The sequence below is a fragment of the Pelophylax lessonae genome, assembly GCF_965119305.1.
Source record: "Pelophylax lessonae genome assembly, chromosome: 3".
NCBI classification, from domain to species: Eukaryota; Metazoa; Chordata; class Amphibia; order Anura; family Ranidae; genus Pelophylax; species Pelophylax lessonae.
Genome location: NC_138770.1, coordinates 91,083,917 through 91,094,071, shown reverse-complemented (window position 1 = coordinate 91,094,071; position 10,155 = coordinate 91,083,917). Strand labels below are relative to the sequence as shown.

Here is a 10,155-nt window from a genome sequence, read left to right as displayed (position 1 = left end):
TTTCCTCTCACTTCCTGTTGTCCCCCTCTGTTTGTAAGTAGGAGTTGTTTGTAAGTCGGATGCTTGTAACCCAGGGACCGCCTGTAGAAGGTTGAAATAAAAACTTGAGTAGTGTTATATCTGCTTAATAATTTGCAGTGTTGTTTGGCTAGTCTTGAGTTTCACACAGTGAGTCAGCAGAGAGGAAAGGGAGCACTTGAGGTTAAGGCTATTAACCAGTTATTCAGCCATGAACATCGTATATGACACTCCATATCAAGGTAGTGAGGAATAACTGTACTTTATTCAAACTTGAAGCAATCAGGCAAGGGTTAAAAAACTGGCATTCATCCAAAGGACAGTACAGATACAAAGCTGAAACTGTATACTTGTTAAATCCTGCAGCAGTCAGATCACAGGGAGGTGAAGGATGATTGGTGAAGCCTCCTGAGCCGCGCTCAATGAACAGCCAATGGACGGCCAGGCAGTATAGCTGTTTGTCTGGTGGAGAAGACAGTGGCCTGAACCAGAGGGAAACACAGTGTGCAGGTAGGGGCACCAGTGATGACGTCAAACACCTGTGCCTGGAAGCCAGCCGAAGAGCCGCTCGCCAGTGGAATGCAAGCCGGAAAGGGAAAGGTCCCATCACCATGACAACATGAACAGACAAGGAGTCACTGCTCAAGGTGGTGTGATTGCCTGATGACTCACACAGGTGCATGCCCCGGCTCGCCTCCGTGAAAACTTGATAAAAGAAAAGGAATTGGCAGCACTCCAGGCTGAGTCAAAATCCAGGTTTATTGACTGGACATCCAAATATGACAATCGTGACAAGGTAGACGCGTTTCACACACTGACTGTGTGCTTAATCATTAGTGAAACGCGTCTACCTTGTCACGATTGTCATATTTGGATGTCCAGTCAATAAACCTGGATTTTGACTCAACCTGGAGTGCTGCCAATTCCTTTTCTTTTACCATGACAACATGTTTTGCGCTTCCGCGCCTTGTCAAAGTCAGGTTAGGGGATGGACAAATCTGTTCTCTGAGTTTCACACAGCCTTGCCAGACAGCACATTCATGATCCCCTGCCCCTAGACTGTGGTTGGACAGTGAATGAGAAGCACTACATTAATACAATTATAAGTACATTTATTGCAGCTTACCTTTTATAGATGTTTTTTTTTTTCTGGAACTTCCATCAAAGAAAAATTCTACTTAGTTCTCTTTTCATTGGGGGTGTGGGGGGGGGGGGGGTTGTGCTTACCATAATGAACCTGATCTGTACTGTACAGCAGTGGTTCTCAACTCCGGTCCTCGGGACCCACCAACAGGCCAGGTTTGCAAGATAACTAAATTACATCACAGGTGATCTCATTTGCTGCTCAGTGATTGCAGTATTCTAGTCTGCATCCCCCAAGGTAATACTTAAAATCTGGCCTGTTAGTGGGTCCCGAGGACCGGAATTGAGAACCACTGCTGTACAGGTAGATATCATTGCATTGGTTGCACTGGATGTGGATGCTGTCTATTTTAACAAAAGGTTAAGGGTTTTTGGGGCTGGACTTCTTCATTGTATGTTAATAGGAACTAGACTCAGCCAGTTCCCGGCTCAGCTATTGAGTCAGATCACGCTGAGCTAGTTGAGAAATTCTTGCAGTCAGCAATAACATCTTCTCTTTAGAAACAGCTAAAAGGTAAGAAATATTTATGTAAATAAGTAATATGTAAAAAAGAACACATAACAGACATATGGTGGGGTTTTTACATTTTGACTGCAAAATTGGAAATATGCTTTAAGGCTACAAAGAACTTTGCAAAATGGTTGCAGAAAAAAAATGTTGAAATCTAGCCGTGAGTCCTACCTCCCTTTCTTTCTCCAACATTCATATGTGTCTATCACATTTAAACTCAACCACAAACTATAGGATATGCAGATTCCCTAATTTAAATAGTCTGGGGTTGTATACTGTAGCGATGACTGATAAGGAAGCTGTTGTCTAGACCTTTTGGAGGACACTGCATGAGAAGTAGCCATGTAGCCAGAAGTTAGGTTCTCCCATGATTGGGAAATATGACACAGTTGGCTATGTTTTCCCAGGGAGCGTTCAGGTAGTCCTTCCCTATAGAGGTAACAAAAAAGGATTTCTGGTCCTTCATGAAGAGCAAGTTTCCCAAGGAATAAGAGCCTTTATAAAGGCTTGTAATAAAACAAATAGAAAAAGCCAGCACTTTATGCAAACCTCTGTGATATATTGAGGTTACATCAAAAATCTAGTGAAAACATAATTTTTTAGAAGTGTATATATTCTGTATCTGAGCACCACAAACCAAAAACACTATTTAATTTATTTGTAATATTCAAAACAAAGTCACACATCCATCCATCCATGTCTTCATGCTTTATTTTGATGAGAATTAACTATGCAAAACAACTCCTAGCATTCTGGATGTGGTCACCTTGCAGTGGCGGCTGCTCAATAGGGGGCGCAGGGGCGCCGCCCCCCGCAAGGCTAGTCACAGTAAAATTAGCATAAAAAAATGTACCTTTAATATTGCAGCAGGGCGCCAGACACATTTCTGGCTATGGGAGGGGTGGGGGTTTAGGCATCACGTGCCTCTTTTCTTTTGATGTGATTGGTGGCCCTTTAGAGTGTCCTCGGGGCGCAGAGCGATGCGCCCCAGACACTCCCATTCACGATTGCCGTCCTGTGATTGGTCCAGCTGGACCAATCATGACATCCGACGTCATAGGGGCGGTGCTTGGGCCGGGCGTCACAGCCTCTCATCCAGCCTCTCGATGGCCCCTCTACACAGGCACACGGCAGCCAGCTAGGTTCAGCATGACCATGAAGGGGAGAGGAGCTAGAGGAGGCAGCTGATGCAGGCACCACAGATCCTGGATTAGAGAGAACCGTGAGTGTAGCCGATGCCCCCTTGTGAGCCTGGGTAGGAGGAATGACGAGGCGGCTGCATTTAGAAGAATCAAGCTCTACATTTCCTTCTGCATCCTCTGAAAGCCTGTAGGAGGGGGAGGAGGAGAAGCAGGCATTCTGAGGCTGCAGAAGGAAATGCAGAGCTTGATTCTTCAAATTGCAGCCGCCTCTACTGTTCCTCTTATCCAGTGTCTTTCTACTGACCCCCAGTGCTCTCTGACCAGATCCAGGGCTCTTCAACCCAACTGCTCTCCAAAACCCCCCAGTGCTCTCCGCCCCCCCCCCCTTCTGGGCTCTTCTACACCCCCCAGGGCTCACCTACACCCCCAGGGCTCTCCTACACCCCCAGAGCTCTCTTACCCCCACCCCTGGTGCCCTCCTACACCCCCCAGGGCTCTCCTACACCCCCCAGTTCTCTCCTACACCCCCAGTGCTCTCCTACACCCCCCAGTGCTCTCCTACACCCCCAAGGCTCTCCTACACCCCCAGTGCTCTCCTACACCCCCCAGGGCTCTCCTATACCTCCAGTGCTCTTCTACACCCCCAGGGCTCTCCTATACCCCCCAATGCTCTCCTACCCCCCCAGGGCTCCCCTACACCCCCAGTGCTCTCCTGCACCCCCAGGGATCTCCTACACCCTCAGGACTCTTCTGTAGGGTCTATTGATGCTGGCTACTGGGAGATCTATTATTGTTGTTTGGGTGGTGCTATTGTTGCTGGAGGGGAATTTTGTGGCAAGTAGTCTATCTTTGATGTGGGATCTATTGTTGCTTCAAGGCACTGTACCTTGATTACTGAAGGCCCCTTTCACACTTGTGTGACCTCAAAGTCACTCAATTTTTTGCTGTGTTTTTTGCCGCGAAGCAATGCCTATTACATTTTTATGTTTGCGCCCCCCCCCCCCCCAAAAAAAAAAATTTGGAGTACCAGCCGCCACTGCCACCTTGGGTAAGGGCAGATGATTAATGTAGGATTTACTTCCTGGAATCCATCTGTCCTTAGACCAGGCATGCAAGCTGAAGGGTGTACTTAGCTGAGAACCCCCCCACCCCTCCCCTCCTGAAGACCCCTTGGATGCATGACATAATTTGCTTGGGCCTGAAAGCCAGAAAGTAACCAAGGAAATGTAAAAAAAATGATTACAAGTAAATATAATATACCTTCCTATCTCTTCCTATTTTACTGATGCTAGCAGCATGAGGATTACCGATAGTCATAATGTTGATTGAGAGAGTGAAGTTCCCTTTTAAGTACACCAAATAGAGCCCAGAGATTTGCATGGAGAGCTGGATTTGTTTACATTTTCTACATGTTGAGCCATACTATATTGCCAAAAGTATTGGGACGCCTGCCTTTACACACACATTAACTTTAATAACATCCCAGTCTTAGTCCGTAGGGTCCAATACTGAGTTAACCTGCCCTTTGCAGTTATAACAGCTTCAACTCTTTTGGGAAGGCTGTCCGCAAGATTTAGGAGTGTGTCTATGGGAATGTTTGACCATTCTTCCAGAAGCACATTTGTGGGATCAGGCACTGATGTTGAACCAGAAGGCCTGGCTCACAGTCTCCGCTCTAATTTATTCCAAAGGTGTTCTATCAGTGTCAGGGCAGGACTCTGTGCAGACCAGTCAAGTTCCTCCACCCCAAACTCACTCATCCATGTCTTTATGGATCTTGCATGTGTACTGGTGCGCAGTCATGTTGGAACAGGAAGGGGTCATCCCCAAACTATTCCCACAAAGTTGGGAGCAGGAAATTGTCCGAAATGTTTTGGTATGCTGACGCCTTAAAAATTCCCTTCACTGGAACTAAGGGCCAAGCCCAACCCCTGAAAAACAACTCCAACAAATGATTCAGAGTGATGGCCCAATACTTTTGGTAACATAGTGTGGATAAGCAAGTTTGGGGTGGAGGAACTTGACTGGCCTGCACAGAGCCCTGCCCTCAACCCGATAGAACTCCTTTGGGATGCATTCGAGCACAGACTGCGAGCCAGGCCTTCTTATCCAATTTCAGTGTCTGACCTCACAAATGCACTTCTGGAAGAAAGGTCAAACATTCTCATAGACACACTCCTAAACCTTGTGGACAGCCTTCCCAGAAGAGTTGAAGCTGTTATACCTGCAAAGGGAGGGCCAAATCAATATTGAACCCTACAGACTAAGACTGGGATGCCATTAAAGTTCAGGTGTCTGTAAAGTCAGGAGCCCCAATACTTTTGGTAATATAGTTTTTTTTACATTATCACCAATAGCTGTGCACCCCAGACTTGTGGCACTATAGGAGTCTGGTGCTGGATTTAGGTGGGAAAAAAAAAGAATATTTTTCTCTGTATCTAGAAGGTATGGTGTTTTGTTAGGAGTGGGTGTACTTAGGGTAATTTTTATTTTATTTTTTTAAATTAGTACTTCATCTTTGTGTTTCTATGTTCATTTTATTGTGTACTATTGTTTTATTTTATTTTATTTTTCCATGTTTTTTTTTCTGTGAAAAAGGTAAAATAATCAGGCTAATAAGGAGAGGCTGTTTTGGGGCACAACAGCAGGTTCGGGATAGCTGAAAGGAGCTGCCATAACCCTCAGAAGCCATTTAAAGCCCACTGTATCATTAAAATACACCAAACATTCTAACCCAGGTATGGGGTGGTGTGGACCTGATCTTCTTTGATAGAAATTGTTAGTTCCTATCCATAAAGCGTGGAGAGAGTGATAGGTGTTGCTGTTCCCAGTTGGAGAGGCACTAGTATGGGGTGAAAATCCTAGAGAGGTTGCACAGGAATTTGTGGTCCCCCATCTCCAGCTGTCATGAGTTGCTAGTGAAGAGCATCCGAAATACTGATGAAAGATCTTGCTGTAGCTTAGTAAGATTTTTCTCTCTCTTAGGATGCCGTCTCGTAACCCCATAGTATCCCCATGATACATATTTATATATTTTCTGACTTTTATACCTTGCGTTAGCATAACACTGAATTTTTACTGCCAAGGATTAAAAGTGAAAAAAAGAACTCCATCGTGACATTATTTCAGTTTTCTCTACATTCTGCACATCCTAACTTCAACCTCATTATTTTAATATCCCTTTTTTCTCATTTATTAGACTCTTGTAAATTAGGTGGGAAACACAACAAGATAATAAAAATAAATTACCCATTTAAAAAAAAGCACCAAACTCGAAGTGCCAAAACTATATTTATAGCTTTATTGCCTTTGGGTAATATTCCTATCATGCTCAATTTTTCAAAAAGCCAATTAGAAAACATGGGAGATTCCGAAATCTCAGCAGCTATAACATTTTAATAAATGGCCCTGTTTGTATTTTTTTTTCCTCCCCTTGCACAGTGTGAAATTAATGTACCAGTTCCCCAATACATAATCAGCTTAATAAGTAAGAATTAAAAAGAATGTTATAGCATACCTAAGGTGATCCTTTGTGTACTTACACTTAATAAACTATTCCATGTATTAAAAAAAAGTACTCTAGTAATATAAGTAACATCAAGCATTGTTATACAGCAAATAGACTAAAAATGTTTTGTAAAAAGAAAGTAATATATACATTTTAAGTCACTTAACCACTTGCTTACTGGACACTTATATCCCCTTGCTGCCCAGGCCAATTTTCAGCTTTCAGTGCTTTTACACTTTGAATGACAATTGCCTGGTCATGCAACAGTGTACTCATATGACATTTTTATCATTTCTTTTCACAAAAATAGAGCTTTCTCTTGGTGGTATTTAATCACCACTGTTTTTTTTTTTTTTATGCTAAACAAACAAAAAAAGACAGAAATGTTTGGAAAAAAAAAATTGTTATAAAATGTTGCAAACAGGCAATTTTTTCCCTTCACTAATGTGCGCTGATGAGGCGGCACTAATGGGCACTGTTAGGCTTCACTGATGGGCACTGATGAGGAAGTACTGATGGGCACTGATGAGGCAGCCCTGGTTGGCACTGTTGGGTACTGGTGAGGCGACACTAGTAGGCACTGATCAGGATGTACTCTGATGGGTGGCAATGATGGCACTGATAGGTGGCACTGATGGGCAATGATAGGTGGCACTAATGGGCTCTGATAGGCGGCACAGAGAGGAGGCACGGATAGGCGGCACTGATGGGCACTGAAGGACAATGATATGTGGCACTGATGGGCACTGATACGCAGCACAGAGAGGTGGCAATGATAGATGGCACGAATAGGCGGCACTGATGGGCACTGATAGGTGGAATTGATGGGCACTGATAGACACTGGTAAGTGGCACTGATAGGCAGCACTTATAAGTGACACTGATGATGAGGTACTGATGGGCACTTATTGGAAGCACTGATAGGTGGCAATGGTGGGCACTGATTGGCAGTACTGGTGGGCACTGATAGATGACACTGGTGGGGACAGATTAGTGGCACTGGTGGGTACTGTGTGGGACTGATGTCCCTCTAACAGAAGCCAGTTAATGGCTTTCTTCTTTTCTTTATGCTGACAGAGTGAGGGAAAAAAAGCTAATATCCGGCTTCTGTCAATTTCCATGAACAGCTGTCATTGGCTGACAGCTGATTACGTGGTAAAGGGCCCGCTGGGATTGGCCCTTTACCTGATCTGTGATCAGCCGTGTCCCAAGGACACGGTGATCACAGAGTGCGCCACCCACGTGCCCCCTGGGACAGCACAAGAACCAGAGGACGTCTATGTACACCCTCACGCAGTATTTGGAGACTCCCAGAAGTGGAGAAGGCTCTGACATGGCAGTAGGGAGGGGATTATACTAGGGAATTGACTCTTCCTGCTCCATTGCAAGTGAATGAATATTGTTCTTAAAAGGGAAAGAAGTTAAAAGTAAGTATTTACTATACTTACATTTTCAGTGTTTTTATCTGCCATTTTTAAGCTGGTGAAACTGTAAGTTGTTTTCAAAGTTTTTAACTCAGCAAAATAAAAAATTACATATATGATGCCGTCTATAATTAGCATTAACACAGCATTCTTTGTTTCTTTGAGTCCCTCTTTAAATAGGATGTATTACTTGGTGGTAGTGCAAAATAATGTGAACCAGAAGCTGCTAAAGACTTCACGCTTATGACGAAATGCGTCAAGCTGGGACATACGCTACAACGTACTTCAGTTTAGGTGGAATGCACGCCGATCCTCGATTGGTATGGCTTACACTGCTTCCATTGTATAGTAAGGGAGCCCGCACGGAAGAGATTTTTTACATTTTATGCTTAGCCCTTCAAAATGGGCTTCAAATAATGGCTATCTTACAATTTTACGCAATGTGGAGTCCGCGCTCCGTTTTCGTTCCTATCTCCCGCATCCAATTTGGAGCTCTTACCCACTGTGAGGAAGGGGAACCGAAGGACCAGTTGGAGACCACATCCTGGTTGAGGAGACCATTAAAGCTTCCTTTGATCCCATTGCCATATAGTAAGGAGGATCAACATTGTCTGGTGAGTGGGAATTTTTACACTCACTGTTCATGCAGGGTGTCACCTTTCTCTGTTAGAAGTATTCACTTGTGGGATGCACTAATTCATCATGGCAGGAAGATTGAGCTGTTTCCTCTGAAGGATATGGAAGACCTTCTCTTTGGACTGTTGTCACTGGACATTTATGTGCACTGGGCACAGGCACATTTTCTTTTCTTTCTTTGTTGCACTATTTGGATACACTGGTTTTTATATTTTAAATTTATATTGATTATTTGCTCAACTTGGGTGGGTTTAAGTCTTTGTACCCCCATGGAGCAAGCGCTGTTGCCTGCATAGAGTGTAATTACCTGTTGGGCCCACCAGGAGATCATTTATTTTTCTACTTTTTGTAACAGGGTGACAATGTTTATCAGTCTGCATTACAATCTCACAGCAGCTATGCCACCTTGTGGACAGAATCATCTTGGATGGGCATACAGCTTTAAATGGACCTAAAGCAGTCCTATGCTCACCTTGACCCCAGCAATGCAGTGTTCCTGGGCTCGCTGCCCAGCCGTTGACATATTTGGAAGGCTGGCTTCTGGGTCTCGATCACCTGTCATTGGCAGGGTAGGGATGACATCACTCCTGGGCATGCGTAGGAGTTCAGTCAGAATGTGCAGAATTTTTACAGTAAGCCAAGAGTGCGCAGCTCACTGTACAAGGGAGGACAGGCAGGTAAGTAACTTTAATACAGAAGAGACAAAGCCTGTCTCTTCTGCATTAAAATTCCTGCCTGTACGCCCATTTTGAATTTTGGCCTAAAGTTCCACTTTATGTAAGAAACATAAAATAAAAGCCCAACTTTAGCTAATGCTTTTAAAGTGGTTCTAAAGGCTCAAGGTTTTTCACCTTCATGGATTCTTTGCATGAAGGTAAAAAACCAGGCCCCCTAATACCTACCTGAGCATCATCTCAATCTAGCAATGTGCACGAGAGCAGCAACTCTCCTGGGTCTCTTCCTCTTCATTGGTTGAGACAGCAACGGAAGCCATAAGCTCCCACTACTGTCAATCATGGCCAGTGAGCCAATGAGGAGAGAATGGGATGGAGCTGAGCAGTGCTCCATGTCTGAATGGACACACAGAGTAGCAGCTCAGCAGCAAGTCTGTTCAGGTGCCCCCATAGCAAGCTGCTTGCTACGGGGGCACCTGGCAGGAGAAAGTAGGGCAAGGAGCATCCCTGCACAGAGCAGGTAAGTATGACATGTTTGTTATTAAAAAAAAAAAAAAAAAACAGCCTTTAATATTACTTTAAGCAGTTATCTCAACAGGTTTCTTTTTTTTGTTTGGAGAAAAAAAATATTCTAACTCTTCCCCCTTTCCAACAGAGTAATATTGTTTGTCCCAACTCTATAAAAGTAACTGTGAGTAATGTCACTCCAGTTTTAGGTGCCACTATGGCCAGGGAAGAAGCTAATGGAGCATGATCTGAATTTCATTAGCTTCCATGGAGGGCAAACTGCTCTCCTTTAGCTTCAATGGAGAACAGATGAGGCATCAGAGGTTTAGCAGATCCCTGATGTCTCATTAAAGAGAACCTCTCACAAGGACATTTTTTCACTTAGAGGACTTTTGGTCCTGTATTTTTATTATTATTATTATACAGGATTTATATAGCGCCAACAGTTTGCGCAGCGCTTTACAATGTGAAGGAAGACAATACAGTTACAATACAGTTCAAAACAGGAGGAACTAGAGGGCCCTGCTCGTTAGAGCTTACAATCTTGAAGGGAGGGTCAAGTGAAACAAAAGGCAATAACTGTGGGGGATGG

General features: G+C 44.1%; 1 pseudogene across 1 annotated transcript in view; it reads right to left on the bottom strand.

Moving 5' to 3' along the window:
- Window positions 1-1,594: 1,594 nt before the first annotated feature.
- LOC309550380 overlaps window positions 1,595-10,155 on the bottom strand; it is a 75,578-nt pseudogene continuing 67,017 nt past the window's right edge. Inside the window, exon 4 of the transcript in view lies at window positions 1,595-1,668. The product of the transcript in view is annotated as an uncharacterized misc_RNA (transcript). The remainder of the gene's footprint in view (window positions 1,669-10,155) is intronic.